This window comes from Dasypus novemcinctus, chromosome 11 (assembly GCF_030445035.2).
Source record: "Dasypus novemcinctus isolate mDasNov1 chromosome 11, mDasNov1.1.hap2, whole genome shotgun sequence".
Lineage (NCBI taxonomy): Eukaryota > Metazoa > Chordata > Mammalia > Cingulata > Dasypodidae > Dasypus > Dasypus novemcinctus.
In genome coordinates, this window is record NC_080683.1 from 103,903,645 (window position 1) to 103,916,025 (window position 12,381).

Here is a 12,381-nt window from a genome sequence, read left to right on the forward strand (position 1 = left end):
GCATGTGGGAGCCTTGTGATGCTAGAACAGTTCTGCTTTGATTGTGGTGGTGGTTACAAGAATCTGTACATGTGATAAAATTGCATGGAACACACCCACAAACACACATACACACATACAAGTGCATACAAAATTGATGTAATCTGATGAAGCTTTCAAGATTGCACCAATGACAATTTTCTGGGTTTTGATATTGTACTGAAGTGAAAGATGTTACCTTTGGGAGAAATTGGGTGAAGGGTACATGGGACTTCCCTGTACATTTTTTGCAACTTTTTGAGTAGCTGTCATTACTTCAAAATAAAAGTTTTCATATAATATTTCTTTTGAAAGACTCACATTTTTCATCATATGCACTATAAAATTCTTTCACCCAATAAATCCAAACAGCCACTACTTAATGTCATTTTGAATTCAGGGGCTCACTTCAAATTATAAATTATGCCTCCCCACCCATGCCTACTTGAATAAATTTTAAAGAAAGTACAAAAAATATATAATGAATTATTAAGTTATTGAAAACTATTTTTAGCAGAAATAAGATAGCAGAAAACTATCCAAAAGCACTTTTTTAAAAGATTTATTTTATTTATTTATTTCTCCCCACCCCTCCTTGGTTTTTGTACTTGCTGTGTCTGTTCTTTTTCCTTGTTTCTGTTTAAAAGGCACTGGCAGGCGAACCAGCGACCTCCCATGTGGCAAGCAGGAGCCCAATTGCCTGAACCACATCTGCTTCCCACTTATTTTTTAATTAGCTGTTGAATAGAAGAAAGGGACAAATTTATTGGGCTTATTCTAAGTAATCACCATAAATTCTCAGCATTGACATGCACCCAGACAGCAATTCATTTACATATTCATCAGTATTTTCTGTCTCAACACACTGACAGTTTTTCAAATGACAAGTTAATTTCCATCCACTGTTTACACTTAACAAGCCAAGAAAAGTACTGAACCTAGGCCCATCCACAAAAGAATCCATTTACTTCTTTGTCAGTATTCAAGATGGCAACTATAAGGTGCTGGATCCCAGTTTGTGCAAACGAGCCACTGTTTTCAACACTGTTAAATGATAAACTCTCTTCTGCCTCTTCAGGTGCAGGATAGCTAACGACATACCTCCTAGGGAATGATTTCTGTGCTATAAAAAGGAGGGCAGTTCAACACCTAAAGAGTGAACTTTCTTGGTGGTGGTAGCCTCAACTCATCAGCCAGTGCACAAATCTCTACAACGTCCTCACAGAGAAGTCTTCCAAAGCAGTTTCAATACTTTCAGGCAGTTTCAATACTTTTCAGTGGTTGTGAGCTCTAGGGCAGTGCTGTCAAATAGAACTTTCTGCAATGATGGAAATGTTCTTTTCTGCACTGTCTGGTCTGGTACAGTAGTCAGTGGCCACATGTGGCTCCTGAGCTCTTTTTATTATGAGATTTTTTTTTAAAGATTTATTTATTTATCCTTCCCCCCCCCCCCCCCATCCCCCTAGACTGCTCAAACAGATACCATGGAAATGTTCAGCTCAACCAAGGGGATTTATTTGCTCACAGCTCTGGGGCCAGGAAAATGTCCAAATCAAGGCCTCATCAAGGCAATGCCTTCTTAAGACTGTGGCGTTCTGGCTGCTAGTGATGCTTGATTCCTCCATCATATGCAAGGCTCACGGCAGCATCTCATGGTCTCTTCCCTCTCTTCCTGGTTCCATTTCAGCTTCTTGCTTCCTGTGGCTTTCTCTCTCTCTCTCTCTGAATTTCACCCTCTTACAAAGGATAACAATAATAAGTTTAGTACTCAATCTGATTAAGGTGGGCCACATCTTAACTGAAGTAACCTCATCAAAAGGTCCTACTTAAAATGGGCTCACAACCACAGGTATGGACGAGATTTAAGAACATGTTTTTCTGGGCTGCATATAGCTTCAAACCACCAAAGGGACTGAAGAACTACATTTTTTTAAAAAATTTATTAAATTTAAGTAGCCACATGTGGCATGTAGCTACCGTATGGATAGCCCACATCTAAAGGAGGGAAATGGCTTTATTTCTTTGATACATTTATTAAGAAAAGGCTTAGGCAAATCAATAAATACAGTGAAGGAAAAGGAATGACTGAAGAATCATTAAGGGGTAGCTTTTCCTCTCTAAGCTTGAAAGCAAAAATATTATACTGAGACATTTACTGTAATAAAATGTAATAATAAGTATATTATACAGCTTGCAGTTCTAGAGGGATTCATGTAAGATAGTAAAGAGGGTCCTTAAATTATTTGCAATGTTTTTTGAAAGGTTGACTGACACTTTATAACTGATATCACTGCTTTTTAAATACATACTTAATCATATCTGTTAGTCTAATAAAAAGTTACTTAAGGGAAGTGGATGTGGCTCAACAGATAAGAGCATCTGCCTACCATATAAGAGGTCCAAGGGTTCATACCCAGGGCCTCCTGGCTGGTGTGGTGAGCTGGCCCACACACATTGCTGTGCTGGCCCATGAAGGGATGCTCCTGTGTAAGGGTGCCCCCTATGCAAGGAGTGGCCCCTGCGCAAGGAGAACTGCCTAGGTGAAACCGCAGCCTGCCCAGGAGTGGGCCACACACACAGAGAGCTGATGTGGCAAGATGATGCCACAAAAAGAGACACAGATTCTCAGTGCCACCTGCTGAGAATAAAAACAGACACAGAAGAACACACAGGGAATGGACACAGAGAATAGCAACAGGCGGGGGTGGGGGGTGGGAGAGAACTGAATAAATAAAACTTTATTTTTAAAAAGTTAATTTGTTTCTTAACAAAACATGGATCCACAGAGAGAAAACCAGAAGGGGACTTGTTTTAGTTTCCTAGGCCATTGAAATCAGAGACCATGAAAAGGGGTGGCTTAATAATAGGAATTTATTAGCTTACAATTTTCGGTCTGAGAAAAATGTTCAAACCAAGCAATCAACAAAGTGATGCGTTCTTTCTGAAGACCCACTGCCAGTGATGTTTGACTCCTCTGCCACGTACCAAGGCACGTGATGGTGTCTGCTGGTCTCTCCCTTCTCTTCTGTGTTTCCTTGCTTTCATCTTCTTGGTTCCATGGCTTTCTCTTCCTTTCTCTGTATTCATTCCATTTATCCTCCAATAAAAGGATTGAGACCCATCCTGATGAGGTGAGTCACAGCTTAACTGAAATAACCTTGTCAAAAGGTCCTAATTACAATAGGTTCACACCCACAGGAATGGATTAACTGTAAGAACATGCTTTTCTGGGGATACAGACAACTTCAAACCACCACAGGGCTTTTCATGGCAAAAGGAATGGGAAAGAGTGAAGAATTTCAACTCAATGGATCATTCTTGCAGAAACTACCATTCTGCCAAATAATCCTCAATGTGACTTTCTCCTATCACTTTACATTACAAATACGCATATACAGATATACTCCTGTAGCCCAGTTATTCTGAATTGGGAGCAAAATTCTCTTAATACCATTACAATCAACCAACTTATAAATTCTGCATAGATTAGGCATTGGCTCACCAATCTTTACTCTAGAAACCTGTCTTCCATACCTTCTGAGAGCCTCCTTGTTGCTCAAATGTGGCCTCTCTCTACGCTGAACTCAGTATATAAATACATTACCTTCCCCCCAACAGGGGACATGACTGCCAGGGATGAGCCTCCCTGGCACCGAGGGGTTACTGTCAAGCAAAAACTAGCAATGCAACTGGAAAAAGACCTTGACCAAAGAAGAAAAAGATTTTAAAAAATGAGTGTATATGGCTAGGAGACTTCAAAATGAGTCAGGAGATCATTCCAGAGGTTACTCTTATGCATGGCTCAGCAGGATCTCATTGACTGCCAAAGTAGATACTACCCCAACTAGTGGGACTCCTGAGAGCTCTGGAGACATCCAGTCACTATAATCAGGGCAGAAAGCTCAGGAGTTACATGGCTTGACGGTGGGCCTTACTTTTGAATTTAGGCTCTCCAGTGTGACAAAGTTGGACTCAGTAGTGGTTTCCCCACACGTGGCTCTTCTGCCCTTCTAATTGAATCTATAATTAGGACTAGAGTTGGTAGGTGTACGTCCAAGAGACTTGAATCTTTGGGCTGTCCATGTACTAGATGGGCCCTAAATATCAACTGTTGTAACACCTAATCTTCAGTTCATTGGTTTTACCCAGGACAACTAATGTGGGATGGATAACCACCATACCAAGAACTGAAAGAGTCTACAACTGCAAGCAAGAGCATCCCATCCATCCACCCTATAGGACTGAAGCCCTCTCTCAATTAGAGGTGAAGAGGACATTACCATCCCCCATTCCAGAATGGGGAATGAACTATGGAATAAAGTAGACTTACTGGTATTCTACTATAGACTTATTGTGATTCTAGCAATGGAAGAAATAATATCATTGATGTGGAGGCAGTGGCCACTTCAGGTTCTGAGGGCAGGGAGAGGGAAAAACAGGTGTAATATGGGGGCATTTTGAGGACTTGGGAATTGTCCTGAATGACATTGTAATGACAGACACAGGACATTATATATCTTGCCATATATATCTTGCCACAGAATTGAGCAGGAGAGAGTTTAAACTACCATGTAAACCATAATCCATGCTGAGTGGTAATGCTCCAAAATATGTTCATCAATTGCAATGAATGTACCACACTGATGGGGGTTTTTGTTGATGTTGCAAAGTGTGGGAGATGTGGGGAGCAGGGCATGTGGGAATCCCCTATATTTTTTATGTAACATTTATGTAATATAAATATCTTAAAAAAAATAAAAATTAAAAAAAAGAAAAGAATCCTATCTTTCAGACCCTACCTCCATGATATAAGGATAGTGGTTATCAGGAGCTCAGAAGGGAGGGTAAGGGAAAGGAAGGCATGGAAGAAGACATAGTTGAGGCACTGAGATTATTCTGTATAATACCTCTAATGATGGATACATGGCATTACACATTTGTCAAGGCCTGTGGAACTGTATAGCACAAAGTGTAAACCATAATATAAACTATAGACCTTGTTTAGTAGCAATGCTTCAATATTGGCTCATCAACTGTAAAAAATGTACCACACAAATCTAACAGGTCAATAATAGGGGTAATGATGTTTGTTGGTGTGTATGTGCGGTGGAAGTTATATGGGAATTCCCTATTCTTTTGGTGTAATTTTTCTGTAAATGTAAACTTAAAATTTCTCTAAAAACAAAGTTAAAAAACTAAGTAAAATTCTAAATATTTATAGATGATAAGAAATAAAAGTTAAGTAAGTTTCAAGAAAATGTCCTTTGAAGTTCTCTGCAGGGATTGCTGCTGTCTGAACCTTATAAGGAAAGTACAATTTGGGCAACCAGCCTCTGCCCTTCAGGTTGAAATACTGACACCCAGTGAAAATGTAATGCACTAGAATAAAAATGAAAAAAAAAAAAAAGATATTATGAGTATTAATAGGTATGCCAGGCATACCATGCCATTCTCAAAAGAAGTCTTCACTGTGGTTTCTCATTTGTTCTCCACCAAAGTGAATTAGGCTGTCATCCCCTCCACTTCACAGCCTGGGAAACTGGGGCCCTAGATGAACTAGCTAGTCCTTGGAAGCCATCCAGTTTTCTGAGCCCACTGCAGTGAGGCTCCCACCCAACCTCCAATTTACTTAAAAGAACTCCTCTCAAAAAGTCTTAGCTTAATATGTAGTCTATATCTAACCTTTAAATTCATCACTATATTCCATTTTACTATTAATGGAACCTGGCAATATATTAGGCTTCATTTTTGAAGAAGTTTTGGATCACAGAGAGGTTCAACAATGGCAGGGGAGGAATACTGGTGTGGGATGTTATTGACAGGGGACACATGGTTAGCAGGGATTTCTCCAGGGCATATATCCAGGGTACATAAAAATGTTTGGATATTTTCATAGTGGTTACAATTAAAAACAACAACTGAGGGAGTGCTGAGTTCCTAGCCAGGGGAGCTCTATCACACTCCCTAAAGGAACAGCAACAATCCCCCAAGTGCAATGGCAAAGACCAAAAAAGAAGAAAGGTCCAACAATGAGCCCTCGGTACTAATGACTATGCTTGTAAGCCTGTGCCCCTGAAATAAGAACAAGGCCTAGAGCTGCAGGGTGCCTAAGAGTTACCTTCTGAGAGCCTCCGTGTTGCTCAAATGTGTCCAGTCTTGAAGCCAAACACAGCATGTAAATGTGTTGCCTTCCCCCCAGCATGGGACATGACTCCCAGCAATGAGCCCCCCTGGCGCCGAGGATCACTACCAAGTACCAGCTGATAATGTAACTAGAAAATGACCTTGAATAAAAGCGTCAACTCAGACCAGCAGAATATCTCAGTCTACATATAATACCAGGAGTTAAAAATGCTTTTTGACCTGAATAAAAGGGGAAATGGAAAGGACAAATGAGTTTATATGGCTATGAGTCTCCAAAAGGAGCTGGGAGGTTATCAGAGGGGTTGCCCTTGTGCACACCTGAGCAGAGTCCTAGAGACAGATAAAGTAGATACAACCCCAGGTATTGGTTCTTCTGAGGGCTACAGAGACCCACAGGTTCTATGGTCATGGCAAATGGAGTTCAGTGCCATGTCAGTTGGCCCTACTTTGGAATTTGTGTTTCTGTGTGATGGAGCTGGACTCAGATGTGATCTTTGTCCACAAGCCTCTCCTGTTACTTTTACCGGAACTGTGGTTGGTGCTGAAGTTTAATGTATACCCAGAGGTCCTGAATCTCTGGACTGACCATGTGATAGCCAGGCCGTGAGCCTCAACAGACTTGCAACTCCTACACTCTGGTTTATTGGACTTACCCCACTCAGCTAACATGGAGGTGAAGAAGGTCAACCACCACACCAGGGAGCCAACAGTTCCTACAGCTGAAAGCAGGAGAATTGCATCCAGCATCCACGTGGAATCTAAGCCCCTCTTGATATAGATGTGGAGTGGACACAACCATTCTAAGGTCCACAGGATGGAGGAATAGAGTATGGATTAGAGTGCACTTACTGATATTCTATTCATGAACTATTGATTAGTAATCAAAGAATATATGGCATTGGTGTGGAGAAAGTGGCCATGGTGTCTGCTGGGGGTAGGTAGTAGGAGGAAGAGATGTGATGTGGGGGCATTTTCGGTGGTTGGAGTTGTCCTGGGTGGTGCTGCAGGGACAGTTACCAGACATTGTATGTCTTCCCATGGCCCACTGGGTGAACTGTGGGAGAGTGTGGGCTATGGTGTGGACCATTGACCATGAGGTGCAGCGGTGCTCGGAGGTGTATTCACCAAATCAATGAATGTCTCATGATGATGGAGGAGGTTATTATCCGGGGAGAGTGGGGTGAGGGGGGTGGGGGGTATATGGGGACCTCATATTTTTTTTAATGTAACATTAAAAAAAAAAGACAAAAAAAAAAGTCTTAGCTTACTTTATCACCAAATTTACTGCTACAGAACTTATCTTTTCTTTTGCATGGTAATTATTAACCTCAGTTTCCAAATCATAAAAACACTCACCAAAGAATTTAAGGGCAGGTCAGTTCCTCCAGATATCTCAAACCATATTCTTTTGATACAAGGAAATCTGCTCTTTATGTTTTAGGAAGCTATTTCCCTTTGGAAGTAATCTACAAATAATACTCCAAATTTTGCAAACGAGTGGAACTTAGTAACTTGACTGCCCGAAGCTGGAATCCCAAAACCACCATTGTTAAACGCTTTGCATCCGTCTCCGGAAGAGGCTTTTAGAACCAAAGCTGCATCAACAGCCCAGAGCAGGCCATTGTCCAGTGTCTGCATGTATGACAAGCCAGTGTCACCAGACCAGCTGCAGGCTATGCCTTGAGATTTTTCAGTGTGTGCCTAGCTCTTCCGAGTCATATTGCAGGGCTGGTCAGGAGACCTTAGAGGGAACAGCATCCGAGTGGGGATGGGGACATCACAGGCACAAGCCCCCTTGCTGATGCAAACCCTTCCAGCCAACGTTCTCTCGGGTCTCTGCCAAAAGTCTGCTTGGAGGGCCAGTTGTTACGCTCCCATTCCTGTAATGATTGCAATTTGGCAGCCTCCAGGATTCAGTCTCGGGGAAGGATGCGGAAGGGGGAGGAGATGGTGGGCCCGTTGGCTAAACGCAACGCCGGAAGGGAACTAGAGCCAGAGAGATGAGTTTATTGGAGCCAGCGGTCCCCGAGCTGGAGGAAAGTCCAGGGGCTTTAGAGCTCGGGGAGACGCTGTAACTCCAAGCTCCGCTCTCAAAACCTTACTTCTCACAGGGAGTGGGGGTCACGGCAGGCCGGCGGTAGGGGCTGCGGCCCGAGGCGAGGTAAGCAGATCCTCCCGGGCTCCGCAGGCTCGGGGCGGCCGGGGCGGCCGGGGCGGCGACGCGCTCGCGCTGGGGAGGCGTCACGGCGGCCCGAGGCCTGCGGAGGCCGCGCGCGCAGCTCTCCGGGGCGGAGCCGCCGGGTCGGGGCTGAGCCTGGCGGCAGAGGGCTGCAGGCGCCGGGAGCACGGAGGGCGGTCGGAGGATGCCGCTGGGTCGGGTCGCCTGGCTGTCGGGTCCCCGCCGCTGCGTCCCGGCGCAGAGCGCGCCGCGGGCCGGGCGGGGCTAGAGGCGGGCGTAGGCCCCGCGTCGCGCCATCCGCAGCTCCCCGCCTGCGGCCGCTGCCCTGAGCGTGGGCGCCGCAGCGAGAACGGCGCGGGGCGAGAAGCCGGAGCAACCCCGGCGGCCGCCGCCTCCCCGCGTCGGGCCGCTGGGCCCCGGTGCGCGCGCTTCGGCGCTCCCGCCTCCTGCCCTGCGCCTCCGCGGGGCACGGTCCTCCCCCGATCGCTCCTTCCACCCCCCCGGGGAGGATGCGCTCCCCCCGCGCCGAACGGCAGAGGCCACCGCTCCCCGCAATGCGCGCGCCAGACCCCGTTCTCCGGGACCCGAGGAGCCAGCGCCCCCGCCCGCTAGGTAGGTGGGTCGGGTGGAGACCAGCCCACCCGGCCGCCCGCAGCCGATGCTGCCGCCTGGGAGAGGCCGGGGCAGGGGCCGGACTCGCCAAACTTGCCTCCTGCTGGGACTCGGAGGGGGTTAAAGGCGCTGAACGCGCCCCGAGAGCCCCCTGTCAACCTGAAAACCTCTTTTTGAGCGGGGGGAGGCCGAGCGGTGGTGAAGGAGAGGGTGACCCTTCCCCGCCCAGCCCCTGGGGGCCGGCGTGGAGTCGGCTGCGGGGCGGGGGACAAGGTGGCAGGAGGCTTCCTGCGGGGGAAGACCGTGGGATTTTCGCGGCTCGGATGGAAATATGTCACTGTTGCTTCGACTGGCTTAGCAGATGCGTTCTTCCTGTGTTTTTAGCCCAAACATGTAGAGCTTGATGCTAGCGGCATTTGGAAGTCGCTGTGGATTTTTGTGTATTTCAGTGCTGGCTGGCTGAGTTATGTAAAATCGATGGCGCCAACACTTACAGTCAACACAGCCAGTTAGAGAAGGCCCCTCTAGAAATCACGTTATTCAGGAGATGGGTGAGACGGGGTTTGCTTGTGTTGCCTATTCAGGAACCTCCTGCTTAGGTGAAGGGATGTGGTATGAGTGGCAAGTTTGATACAAGTGTCGGGAGTTCAGAATCTGCTGGAAGGATGAACCGGGTCGACCAGTAGTTGGCAGTCAGTGCTCAACCTAACTTCCAGCTGGGTGTTATGATTTGTGTTTCTGAGAAGCTGGCTGTGCATTTTTTTTTTTTTCCTAAAGTGTAAAAGTTCATACATCAGAGGTTTTGACGAGAGTAGCTCTTCCCAAGCCATCTTTAAAAAAAAAAAAATTTAAGCAACGAGGTTTAGAGTCTTGGAAAATGGATCTTTGTAAGCTCATTTTATATCAACATTTAAAATTTTAGGGTTTTGGAAAATGAAGAGGGCAGAATCTTTTTTAGTCCTATAATCACCTACATCTGAAACATAAGGTCTTACCAAGTATTTGCTAAATGAATGAGCAAATGGTGTTTCAATCTCCATTAAAACACAATTTGAATTAAAATGTGTTTTTTCTGTTCTGTGGTCATGGAAATTTAACTGGATTTTTTAAAAAATTGCTTCTTTGTATGAATAGTCAAATTCAGTTACCTTAACATTTTTGTTTGAATTCTGATATTTTAGGACCATATGCTATATCCTTCTGTATGTAGTAAATGAGTTCTCTGAACTCCTAATATGTTAATTTCTTGTCTAATCTTTGAAATTTTCCATTCTTATTGGTAGTTAAACCCCTCTCACTTAAACAAACAATAAAATCCTCTCAAAACACAATAAAAAAGAATCATTCACGTTTCAAAGAAAATTCTTAAACTCTGAGGTAACAGTGATAGGGTTAATAAGTGACATTTTAACTGCTTTAGATTTGAGTTACGGTTTGATCTAATTATAATGTATTATATTACAGGTAAAGGTAAAATGAAAACATTTAGATGTCTGTGAGTTCCAGATGATTCAAATACATGGTCTAGTTACAAATTTTAGTTGTATGAGGTTTTCCTAATATAAGCATATCAGTTTCTAGGTTTGACAGCCTCATAGCTGTAAAATGAGGGGTTTGAAGGATACAGTGCCTTTCTCCTTTAAAATGTTATGTTATCTTAAAAAAAAATCAAGGGTAACTACATCACACTTCATTTTGCTTTATTTTTACACTAAGATATTCCCTGTTTTTGTTTTACTGTCATGTAAATTTTGAGTCAGTATCAACTTCTTTTCATTCTCTTTTCTTAACAAAATTATCTGGGTATTGTCCAGTGAATTTTCTTTCTTTCTTTCTTTCTTTTGGCCATTTTAATACGTGGTCCCCATAAGATTTATTTGTTTTCACAAAACTGCAGCAAGCCACAGTTTATTATTATTATCTCTCTTATCCTTTGGGCTTTTCCTAGATGGGTGAGGAAATACTGCTTTTATATAGATATATACAAATAAAAGGCAGTAAGATTGGGGGAACTAACAGTGAAAGGGAGCTTTTGAAAAAGAAGCGGCTATTCCGCATGAAATAAAGTTAATTACATTTTATACACCTTAAATTTGTCAGCAGGAGTATCAAGCAATGGGTTTACATTGCTGTCCCTTGTTTGCTTTAAACTTTTGAGGAGAGCCCTTTCCTGTACTTATGGCAAACTCCTTTTTTTTGCTTTCTTGCACATAATAAACACTTATTTGTTCAGGTGACAAACAGAAGTTGAGCCCTTACAGTGTGCTGGCACTCTTGGCCTTGGAATCACAGTCAAATAAGAGCTGGTTCCTAATCTCAGAACTGAGTAGGCTCCCCTGCCGGGTTTCCTGCATCCAAATGCACTTGTCTCTGCGACTGGGTAACTCGCTTTCTGGGTTCTGCCTCATGAGTCCCCAGTGGTCAACCTCTCCACACTTCCCTGGAATGCAAATCCAAGACCCAGATTTACTCTTTATCTGATCACTCTGTATCTTTGCCAAAGTTTCATCACAGAAACCCTTTTCCCTTCCTTGCTAAATGTTTATCATCCTTTTCTAACCTAGTCCATAGTTTTCTTTCCTTCTGTTTGCATCCATCAGGACTCACTTAGTTCACGTAGGCTGGAACCAAAACTGCTGTGGTTGCAGAAAAAGAAAAGTAAATTTGTATAACCTTGAATTCCAAATATAGGGAACCGGTGGCTGGAAAATAACTACTAATCTCCCCTCAACAGTAGTACAGAATGCCTGTTTTTGCACCTACCAGAGAATATGAATTGTCAGCTTGCAAATTTGATCAGATAATTAAGAGACATGGTTGGCTAAACAAAGGCCATGATATCTACCCATTCCCCTCTCATCCCAGGTGTTAGACCAGAAGTCTAGCTAGAACTGCAGAAGCTATGTACTTTGATTACCTTGTTTTGCGTCCTTTATTCCTTCTACCCCTCATTGTGTTCACACTCAGGGATTCTGTTAATAAAGGCACAAGAGACCTACCTTACTTCAGAAATGTGGTTAAGGTCATGGTCTCTGCTAGAGCTTCTGTTGAAGACCCAAGCAAGAAGTTCCATTCGGCTCGTAATGCTTAATTTCATGTTTTTAAAGAAAAGCCTTATTTTCCCTAAAACAATTAATATGTATGCGTATTTTTTTCCCCCCACATGAACAAGGAAATCAGATACTCCATTACATTTCCCTTTCTGCTTTGGCACCTAGGAATCACAGAATCAAATTTGCATCTCAATTTTAATAACCATAAAAAAGACCTATGACCTAATATCAATGTTCTAACTTTCCCTTTGGTCTTGAGCTTTTGTTCTACCTTTTTTCCCCCTGATTTTTATCTAATTATATTTTCACATTTTAATGAATTTATTATTTTAAGCTGGTTCACTTCCTGTGTGGAGCAAGGCAAAGTATAAAACG

The 12,381-nt window shown here is 43.6% G+C and overlaps 1 protein-coding gene across 6 annotated transcripts in view; it reads left to right on the forward strand.

The window, feature by feature from the left end:
* Positions 1-371: 371 nt before the first annotated feature.
* NCOA7 (nuclear receptor coactivator 7) overlaps positions 372-12,381 on the forward strand; it is a 168,810-nt gene continuing 156,800 nt past the window's right edge. For 2 of the 6 annotated variants that reach the window (XM_004469058.4, XM_058307389.1), the window contains exon 1: positions 372-8,323. The gene's annotated coding sequence lies outside the window, so the exon portion shown is untranslated. Of the gene's footprint in view, positions 8,324-8,450; positions 8,954-12,381 lie in introns of those variants that run through there. The other 4 variants (XM_012529223.3, XM_071218650.1, XM_071218651.1 and 1 more) reach the window with 4 other exon arrangements.